At 44.2% G+C, this 10,432-nt stretch overlaps 1 protein-coding gene across 1 annotated transcript in view; it reads right to left on the minus strand.

Annotated features, from left to right (window-relative positions):
- The window catches only part of LOC308246878 (uncharacterized protein), a 49,736-nt gene extending 44,458 nt beyond the window's left edge, over nt 1-5,278 (minus strand). Inside the window, exon 1 of the mRNA XM_080665210.1 lies at nt 5,100-5,278. The gene's annotated coding sequence lies outside the window, so the exon portion shown is untranslated. The remainder of the gene's footprint in view (nt 1-5,099) is intronic.
- Nucleotides 5,279-10,432: the final 5,154 nt, after the last annotated feature.

Below are 10,432 nucleotides of genomic sequence, written 5' to 3' on the forward strand. Positions count from 1 at the left end.
CTACAACTAAAAGACAAAATGTCTATCACCCAGAACCACGGGAAAGCTGGCTGAGTGGAAGTTCTACAACTAGAAGGAAAGAGAAAAGAGCAGTGAGACGTGCACAAGTGCTGAAAAGCTGAGGTACGGAGGCATGAGAATCGGGCTGACAGCAGGCGACTGGAAGCGCTGCTTTTTTCAACCCGAAGGGAGATAAGCTCCCGATTACTCCAAACTCCAGTTTCTGGGGAGATGCGGGGGACCCAAACTCCTACGGGGAGAAGCTGGACTGGCCATTGGGTCGGAAAGTGAGGGTGGCTTGCTTGCAGGGCTGCGCACAGGCATAATTGTTTACTGCACTGGGGCGTGAGACGCAGGGACACGGTCAGAGACTCAGAGCCCGCTAACTGGCAGCCATCGCTGTTTGCCATGCCCTAGCCTAGTGACGCCCTGAGTCCCCGCCCTGCACAATCTACAAACCCATCCAAGCTCCAAGCAGTGGCTTTAGCATATGAATGGCCTGCCCTATCGCAGCTTAACCTAGCAAACTTGCAGCCCGGGTCAGACAGCTCCAAAACCTCCAAACCCCAAGCAAAGAGGAGAAAACGGTAGTTCTCGCTGTAGCTCCTGCTGGGTGGCCTCAGACAGTAGCTGACCTGCACCCCACTGGAGATCCAGAAGCCAGTGTACCTAGTGGTCAGTGTGAGACACCAGACTGCAACTCCTCACATCCATAAGTGACACATTCAAGAGGTAGACTCAGTGAACACCAAAGCCCCACGGAAACAAGTCCTGCACCATAAGCGTGTCTCCAGTGCAGCAGTTCTTCCATTATAGACACAGCGAGTCCTCACAGCCAATTGGCCTGGAGGTCAATTCCTCCCAGTGTACCAACAGCAATCAAGGCTTAACTACACCAAGACTTTGCACTCAGCCCACAAGGGGGTGTACCAAGAGCGTCCTCCTCAGGTGACTGGGGAGGCTGAGCTACTGGCCCCTATAGGTCACCTACCACACAAAGCCACTCCATCAACACAGGGAAGCAGCCAAAATGCGGAGACAAAGAAACATGTCACGAATGAAAGAAATGGAGGAAAGCAAACTACTGGACGACATAGAGTTCAGAACCACATTTATAAGGTTACTCAAGAATCTTCTAAAAACCGTTGAGGAACTTAGTGAGACCTTTAAGAATCTTAATGAGAATGCCAAAATAATGGAAAAGGACCAGTCAGAAATTAAGCATACACTGTCTGAAATAAAGAATATACAGAAATTCAACTGTAGATCAAAGGACCCCAAGAATCAAACCAAAGATCTAAAATATGAGGAAACAAAAAACACCCAACCAGAAAAACAAAAAGAAAAAAGAATCCAAAAATATGAAGATAGTGTAAGGAGCCTCTGGGACAACTTTAAGCGTACCAACATCCGAATTTTTGGGGTGCCAGAAGAAGAGAGAGAGCAAAATATTGAAAACCTATTAGAAGAAATAATGACAGAAAACTCTCCCTACCTGGTGAAAGAAATAGACTTACAAGTCGAGGAAGCACACAGAACCCCATACAAGAGGAATCCAAAGAGGACCACACCAAGACACATCATAATTAAAATGCCAAGGGCAAAAGACAAAGAGAGAATCTTGAAAGCAGCAAGAGAAAAACAGTTAGTTACCTACAAGGGAGTTCCCATACGACTGTCAGCTGATTTCTCAACAGAAACTATGCAGGCCAGAAGAGAGTGGCAAGAAATATTCAAAGTGATGAGCAGCAAGAACCTACAACCAAGATTACTCTACCCAGAAAAGCTTTCATTCAGAGTTGAAGGTCAGATAAAGAGCTTCACAGACAAGAAAAAGCTAAAGGAGTTCATCACCACCAAACCAGGATTATATGAAATGCTGAAGGGTATTCTTTAAGAAGAGGACGAAGAAGAAAAAGGTAAAGATAAAAATTATGAACAACAAAATGACATCAAATACATACCTACCAACAAGTGAATCTAAAAATCAAGTGAATAAAAAATCTGAAGAACAGAATGGACTGGTGAATATAATAGAATCAGGGACATAGAAAGGGAGTGGACTGACAATTCTCAGGGGGAAGAGGGTGTGAGGGGTGCGGGAAGAGATTGGACAAAAATCTTACACCTATGGATGAAGACAGTGGCAGGGGGTAAGGGCATGGGGTGGGGTGGGGTGGGGAATCAGGTGGAGGGGAGCTATGGGGGGAAAAAAAAGTGGAACACCTGTAATAATCTGACCAATAAAGATTTATTTAAAAAATAAATAAATAAAGGAGGTTCCTCTTTAAAATTGCAAAAAAAAAAAAAAAAAAAAAAAAATAGCAGCCTAAGTCTGTTCAAATGTAAATAACAGACCAACATTCTGTTCAATCCCTTCCAGAGGCTTTGCATTTGACTCAGAGTGAAGCCAAGCTCATTATGAACTAACAGGTGCCTTACATTACCTGGCAGCCTGTTACCCCTTCTTTTATTTCTCTCTATATATCTGGTCCAGCCCCCTGATTTCCTTGTTGCTTAACACAGGCAGTGCCTCCTCCTGCTTCGGGCACCTCACTTGTTTCCTCTCCCTAGAATGTCCTTAGACACCTGCATAGCTCGCGGCCACCACACATCCCTCAGGTCTTTCATCAAATGGCACCTTCTCACTGAGGCAATGCTTGGCCTGTCTACAGAAAACTGTAAATCATCTCCCAACATTTCCTCTTCCTCTTGCAGCTTTAAAAAAATCTACTTAGGACTAATCACAAGCAAATATTCCACATATTTTTACCTGTTTATTTTCTGACTCGCCCGTTATTCAGTGAGCTTAATGAGAACAAGAGCTTTTGTGCATTTTATTCACTATTTTACAGTGCCTAGCACATAGTAAGCTTCTTAACAAAAATTTGTTGAGTGAATAACATAGTTTCTTAGAGTAGTTAAAAATAACAAATATTTGGAAACCTTTGAGTTTGCAATGTCTGTAAGTCAAAGGACTAGGGCACTTATTTCATTTGCCTTAAATTCCAGACAGAAATCTGAAGAAATCTCTTTTGTGCTACCCCGTAGGCCAGAACTAACTCTAACTTCAATCATCTGGTAACAAAGAATGAAAAGGAAGTTTTATCAAAAGGAAAGGAACATTAATTAATAAACATTTTATCCTGCAGTCCTTCTCGGTGTCCCGTATCAGTTTTCTGCCATGTCACTTCATGAGGCCATGACTCATACCTGTTTTCCCCTTCCTGCTCCAGGTGCCCTATGTCACAGCCTCAGTACCTCCGCTGTTTTCATCTGCTGCCCTGGCTCCCCGAACTGATTCTGGGGAGGGCTTTCCCCTTTCTGCAGGTTCACTCCTCAGGTCTGATGATGCACTACCTTCCCTTAGAGTCCTCTTTCAGTGATTTAACCGTCCACCCTCTCTCTGAATAACCTAAAGACTGAGAGAGCAGAGTCCAGATTTTCTCTGTGGGTTAGCCAGTGATAATTACAATGTTCAACTGGGGTTCAACATTCTAGAAACGAAGCAGCACATCAGGAAATTTCCACTGTAGTCCATCCCTTTTTCTTATAGCTCTTTGGCCTGTACACAGCTAGTGGCTCATTGTGTGCTACATCTAGTGTAGGGGATGCTACAAGGGGAACTTGGTGCCATCTAATAGATGACAGTGTCATTTCACTTCCTGTTAATCAGATTCTGCTAATAGATACCAGGGAGATAGAAATCCTCTAAGGTCACTGACATTTATTCCTCCAAATCTGGAGCTTTCTTTCTGTTACAAGGAAAAATCTCAATATAATATACTCAACTCTTTAATAACGGCCTTGGACTGAAGATAATAATGTCAAAAGTTTCTCAACTCCCTTCCCCCCACATGGTAACAGTTGTGAACATATAATAATTTGAAGCTATTATATTTAATAATGCTTTTCCAATAATTTGTCAACTTGAAGAGAATCTGAATATACAGTGTTGGACCTAAGTAAAAATAAAAATTACTATGACTGGTGTGGAAAGATATTGAGAATGACTTGACCTAACTCTTGGTTTTCCAGGAGCCCTCAGCCTCCTGTTTTGAAACAATCATGAACATAAATCTTAGTAGTAGTAGTAACATTAATTACAGGCAAAGCAGCAGGATGCCATTCTCCAGTGATTAGTTGTCTCTTTAGTATTGCAGGAGAAGTACCAAGTTAGCAGAGCTCTTAAGGACAAGTGCTGGTCCCCACCCACCCTCACCTCAGGGGGTCCTCAGTGGCCCCCAGATAGCTATGCGCTGAGGAGTTCTGCTCTGCAGGACCCTGAGTTGGTAGGGGAAGGACACTTGGGAGGCCTGGCTCTCTCCCAGGACTGCAGAGTAACTGCCACAAACAAGTTAAGTTTCATTTCCCGAAGTTGTTTTCACTTCAGTTTTTAACCAGATTCCTGCATGAGATGGATTTGAAGGAAACACTTCCACAGAAAAATAGCCTCTGCAGGGTATCTAATATAAAACTTTTAATAACATTTAAGTTACTGAAGACAGAATTTTGCATAATTTCACGTGACCCCTGTTCCTTTACATTCTTTTATGCTCAAATTCCTGAACTTCTTTACATTGTTTCTCCAATTCTTCTTTCCCACTCCCTACACAACCAGGAACACACTCGTCACCTGAAGTACATTTAAAAAGTTAGCCTCAGTCCTGGCTGGTGTGACTAGGTGATTAGAACATTAGCCCACACATAGAAGGGTCGTGGGTTCAATTCTGGATCAAGGACACATACCTGGGTTGCAAGTTCAATCCCCATCCCTGCCTGGGCTCTTTCAGGAGGCAACCAATCCACGTCTGTCTGTTGGTCTCTCCTTCTCCCTCTCTCTCTCTTTCTTTTTCTCCCTCTTTCCCTCCTTCCTCCTTCCCTCCCTTCCACTCTCTCTAAAAATCAATGGGAAAATATCTTCCTGTGAGAATTAACAGTTAAATATATCGATGTCCATTCATATTTACGATCAATTTCAATATTTTTACAAGTATAAAAACATGTGTTTATATAAAAGGTACAGCTGGAGTTTTGTTTTGTTTTTTAAATAGCTGTCCCTTCATAAGCATAAAATAAAGTTTGAATCAACAACTTACCAGGATTTTCCTGAAAACTTCCTCTTTTTATATAAGAAACAGTTGCTTTTAAACTTTGTTTTCTTACTCCTCTTCTGATTGCTAGGAGACATATAATTGTGAGGATCTTTTTTAAAGAAATTAAGCCCAAGACATTAAGTTGTGACGTTTTCTGGTCTCCCAGTGCTATGCCTTTTCCTGAGGGCGTGGCAGCGGGGGCGGGCAGAATGAGGAAGAGAGCAAACGAGGAAGCAGAACTGCAGGCAGTTTCAGTTTTGCTTGAGAACGCATTTGTTTGAGTTTTGAAAAATATTAAATATTTTAAAATGACATGGCAAAAATTCTCAATAAATTAGAACAACTGCTTAGAAACTATTTACCAGACAGAATTTTAAGTCATAAGAATAAGAAACCGGCTCTGTGGGGTTGGGGGATGGAGGAAGCTGCAGAAAAAGGAAAACAGAAATACCAAGAGGAAATTCAAATCTCAATATAATCTGAGTATCTATTATGGGCTGAATTGTGTTCCTCAAAACTCATATGTTGAAGTCCTAATCCTTTGTACCTCAGCATATGACTGTATTTGGAGATAGGGTCTTTAATTTAAGGTAAAGTGAGCTCATTAGGGTGGACCTTACTCCAATATGATTAGTGTCCTTATAAGAGATTAGGACACACATTCAGAAAGACTAGGTGAGGACACGGGGGTGATACCTCATCGTAAGCCAAGGAGAGAGGCTTCCAAAGAAACAACCCTGCCTCACCTTCATCTCAGACTTCTGGCCTCTAGAATTGTAATACATTTCTGATTTTTAAGCTGCCCAGTCTGTGCCTTGTAAGCCCTAGCAAACTAATATAGTGCCCCTAAAGTCTTCTGTGTGTGCTGAATCACCATTTATTTCATTATCTTTTGAAAAGTAAAACATTGTTTCCATTATGAATATAAGACTTCATTCAAACTTAAGATATACAGAATATACAAAGAAGGGGAAAGAAAACCAGAGTATCCAAACACAATCTCCATTTTCCATTGTTTAGTTTCTTTCATTTTTTCTATACACACTTTTAAAAATATATAAATTTAGTATTTAGAAACTTTACCAGATCCTGAAGCTTATAACTTCAAATAGGCAATGTACACTGCCGAGTAATCTACAGTTCTTTATTAAGTTTTGTCTCCCTCTCTGAATAAGTATAGTCATAACTCTCTGCTTCCCACTAACATTTTGATCACCATCACTCTCACCTGATGACATTTCTTTATACCTAAAGGACAAAATTGAAGCCCTCAAATGGGCTTTCTCACATGCTTCATTTTCCAGGTCTTCAAACTCATCTGCACCCCTACATCCCACTCCTAATTTGTCCCTAATAAGAAGTGCCTCTCGCCCTGGCGGGTATTTCTCAGTGGTTAGAGCAGGGGTGGGCAAACTTTTTGACTCGAGGGCCACAATGGGTTCTTAAACTGGACCGGAGGGCCGGAACAAAAGCATGGATGGAGTGTTTGTGTGAACTAATATAAATTCAAAGTAAAGGAGCGGAGGGGAGAGCAAGAGAACCCTCCGCTCTTTCGGCTCCTCGGGCCGTATAGAACAGCCGAACGGGCCGGATCCGGCCCGCAGGCCGTAATTTGCCCACGGCTGGGTTAGAGTGTCAGCCGGGCACCAAAGGGCAGGTATCTGGGTTGCAGGTTCACTCCCCGCCTTTGGTTGGGGTGCCTGCAGTAGGCAATGAGTTGATGTGTCTCTCTTACATCCATGTTTCTCTCTCTCCCTCCTGCCTCCCCTCTCTTCCACTCTCTCTGAAAACAATGGGAAAAAAATATATATCCTCAGGTGAGATTTAAAAACGAAGGAAGGGAGGGAGGGAGGAAGGAAAAGAAGTGGCTCTCAACCCAGACTCCACCTAACATCATCTGGGGAATTTTCAAAGAAGCACATGCATAAGACCTCTAGTAGACAGACATATATCTCTAGGAAAAAGACCAAACATCAGTGATTTATTTATTTATGTTTTAACTAGAGGCCCGGTGCACGAATTTCGTGCACTGGGGGGGTGGTGTCCCTCAGCCCAGCCTGCACCCTCTCCAATCTGGGACTGCTGGCTCCCAACTGCTCGCCTGCCTGCCTTCCTGATTGCCCCTAACCGCTTCTGCCTGCCAGCCTGATCACCCCCTAACCACTCCCCTGCCAGCCTGATTGATGCCTAACTGCTCCCTTGCCAGCCTGTTTTCCCCTAAATGCCCTCCCCTGCAAGCCTGGTCACCCCTAACTGCCCTCCCCTGCAGGCCTGGTCCCCCCCAACTGCTCTCCCCTGCAGTCTTGATTGCCTCCAACTGCCCTCCCCTGCTGGCCTGATTGCCCACAACTGCCCTCCCTTGCAGACCTGGTCCCTTCCAACTGCCCTCCCCTGCTGGCCATCTTGTGGTGGCCATCATGTGTCCACATGGGGGCAGGATCTTTGACCACATGGGGGCAGCCATCTTGTGTGTTGGAGTGATGGTCAATCTGCATATTACTCTTTTATTAGATAGGATAGAGGCCTGGTGCACGGGTGGGGACCAGCTGGTTTGCCCTGAAGGGTGTCCCGGATCAGGGTGGGGGTTCCCTTGGGCTGTGGGGTGGCCTGGGCGAGGGGCCTGTGGTGGTTTGCAGGCCGGCTACGCCCCCCAGTGACCCAATCAGAGGCCCTGGTATCTGGGGTTTATTTATCTTCTATAATTGAAACTTTGTAGCCTGGAGCAGAGCCAAGCCTTCTGCTTGCTCCATGGTGGCAGCCATTTCTATTGGGACTTATGTATCTTCTATAATTGAAACTTTGTAGCCTTAAGTGGAGGCCTGGGCCGGCCAGCGTGTGCAGAAAGCTTGGCTTCCTCCATCGCCAGGGGCAACCCTAACCTCCTGCTCTTTCCAGCTCTGTGGCTGCCGCCATTTCTATTTGGGTTTATGTATCTTCTATCATTGAAACTTTGTAGCCTTGAGTGGAGGCCTAGGCCAGAAAGGGCAGGCAGAAAGCTTGGCTTCCTCCATTGCCGGGGAAACCCAAGCCTCCCTCCTGCTCTCTGTGGCCATAGCCATCTTGGTTGGGTTTATTTGCATATTCGCTCCTGATTGGCTTGTGGGCATGGCTTGTGGGTGTAGCGGAGTGATGATTAATTTGCATATTACTCTTTTATTAGATAGGATCCTCACCGGAGAACATTCTTTCCATTGATTTTTAGAGAGAGTGGAAGAGAGGGAGGGAAGCAGGTATGGGGGGGAGGGTAGAGAGAGAAACAGAGAAACATTCATGTAAGAGTGGCATATCGATTGGTTACCTCCTGCACGTGTTTTGACCGGGCCAGGGATGGAACCTGGAATGCAAGTACATGCCCTTCACCAGGAATCTAACCCCTGACCCTTCAGTCCTGCGGCTGGCACTCTAACCACTGACTTTTACCAGCCAGGGCAAGGATCATTAATTTTAAAAATACTCTAAGCAGTGCTAATGTATAACCAGAGCAAGAACATTTGGAATAAAATAAATGAACTCTCTTCCTCGCCCCCTTATCTTCTTTTTCCTTTTCTCCCATTTTTTAAACAACTCAGGCCTAAAAACCACTATATGGGCAGAGAAAGGTAGGTATCTGGTGGGAGGAAGGGGGAGTCTAAGTGGCCCAGAACAGGGCCCAAGATGGTGGCTCTTCAGAGGGGTGGTCTCAGGTGGGGAGTCATAAGCTGGACAGTGTGAAAATAGTGTCCACCTTGCAGGGGTGACCAGAGTGGAGAATCAGAGCCTGAGGAAGGTGAGGAGGGGGAAACCTGGTATGGGGTGTCAGAGCTCAAGCACCATGTGCAAGGTGTCTACATGGAAGGCTGGCCTGGTGTGGGATATCAGAGCCCAGGAAGAATAAGAAGGTGTCCCTCTGGGAGAGTAGTCTGAAATGAAGAGTGTCAATATAAAAATTGTACTGGACAAAGTTAAAGAGGCCAGGAAGACTTTATTCAAGACAATGGCAACAGCAGGGGAGAGAGACTGAAAATTGAGGAATATCATAGCAGGTAAATATGATATGGTTCTCATCATGTCTTTACTCGTATCATCTGTATGGTTCCTGTAAAAGTCGATGAATCAATCATACAGGGGTGGACTACCATAAGCTTAACTAAGTAATAGTCCCAACTGTAGCTGCTCTGCCAGATATGGTATCTTTACTGCGACTGACCAACACAACCTCTGGGATTTGATATGCAGCTACTGGTTAATGTATTCCTTTCGATCTCTATCACTAACAGTAATAAAAACAGTTTGCTTTTATAGTGGGAGGAGAGCAGTACATATGTGTTTGCTCCAGGGCTACAGGAAGTCTTTTAATGTAGTCTGCAAGGACCTGGATCATGTTGATGTGCCACAGAACATCATACTTGTCCACTGTGTTGGATGCCATCATGCTCATTGACTTAGTGTTCAGGAAATGGCAAGCACTCTGAATTCCTTAGTAAGACAAACACATACCAGAGTGTAGAAGATACACCATACCAATTCAGGGGTCTGTCACATCAGTGACGTTTTTAGGGATCTCATGTTCTATGGAGTCTACAGGAAGAAGGAGCTCTGCAGAAGATCCAATCTGTGTTGCATGCTGTTCTGCTATTCAAGCCATGTGGCCTGGCAGATCCCAGGTATCCATCATGGAATCCCTAGAAAGGCATGAGATGAGAGACACATTGCAGATTCTCCAAGATTCTGGAGCAGTGATAGGATTTTTTGTGGCAAACAACTTCTTGATGTTTGAAAAAGAGCCTTAGAAGACACTGTGTCACCATGGGCTATCAAGTGATTATGTGACTAGAGTTTCACATCGTCATCTATACATTATCAGATTCAATGAATCAAAAAGTCAAGTTGGTGTAACAGGTGGAATGCTTCATTCAGATCATTGCTGAGCAAGTCCAGAGGTCACAAGCAATTACAGAAAGAGGTGACTCAGAATGCCACATCATTTATTTTATCTCATATATTATCCTTATGGGATTATGGAGATTCCTCATGGCTAACAGAGAGAACAGGTAGAGAGTAAGGTTTGGTTCACAGATGGGTCAACTCAATATATTGGTGCTAACCAAAAATGGACTGTTGCCCCATAACAGCCACACTCAACAGTAACCTTGATTTAAAAAAAAAATAGTGAAGGGAAATCTTTCCAGTGAGCAGAGTTATAAACTGCAGTTGGTCACTCATTTGTATGAAAGGGGAAATTTCTAAAGTATGGCTATATGTGGACGCCTAAGTAGTGACAAATGGCTTAGCTGGCTGCTCAGGGGCCTAGAAAAAGCAAAACAGAATCTCGGAAACAAGGGAGTTTGAGGAAGAGG

The sequence above is a fragment of the Plecotus auritus genome (assembly GCF_963455305.1).
Source record: "Plecotus auritus genome assembly, chromosome: 4".
Classification (NCBI taxonomy): Eukaryota; Metazoa; Chordata; class Mammalia; order Chiroptera; family Vespertilionidae; genus Plecotus; species Plecotus auritus.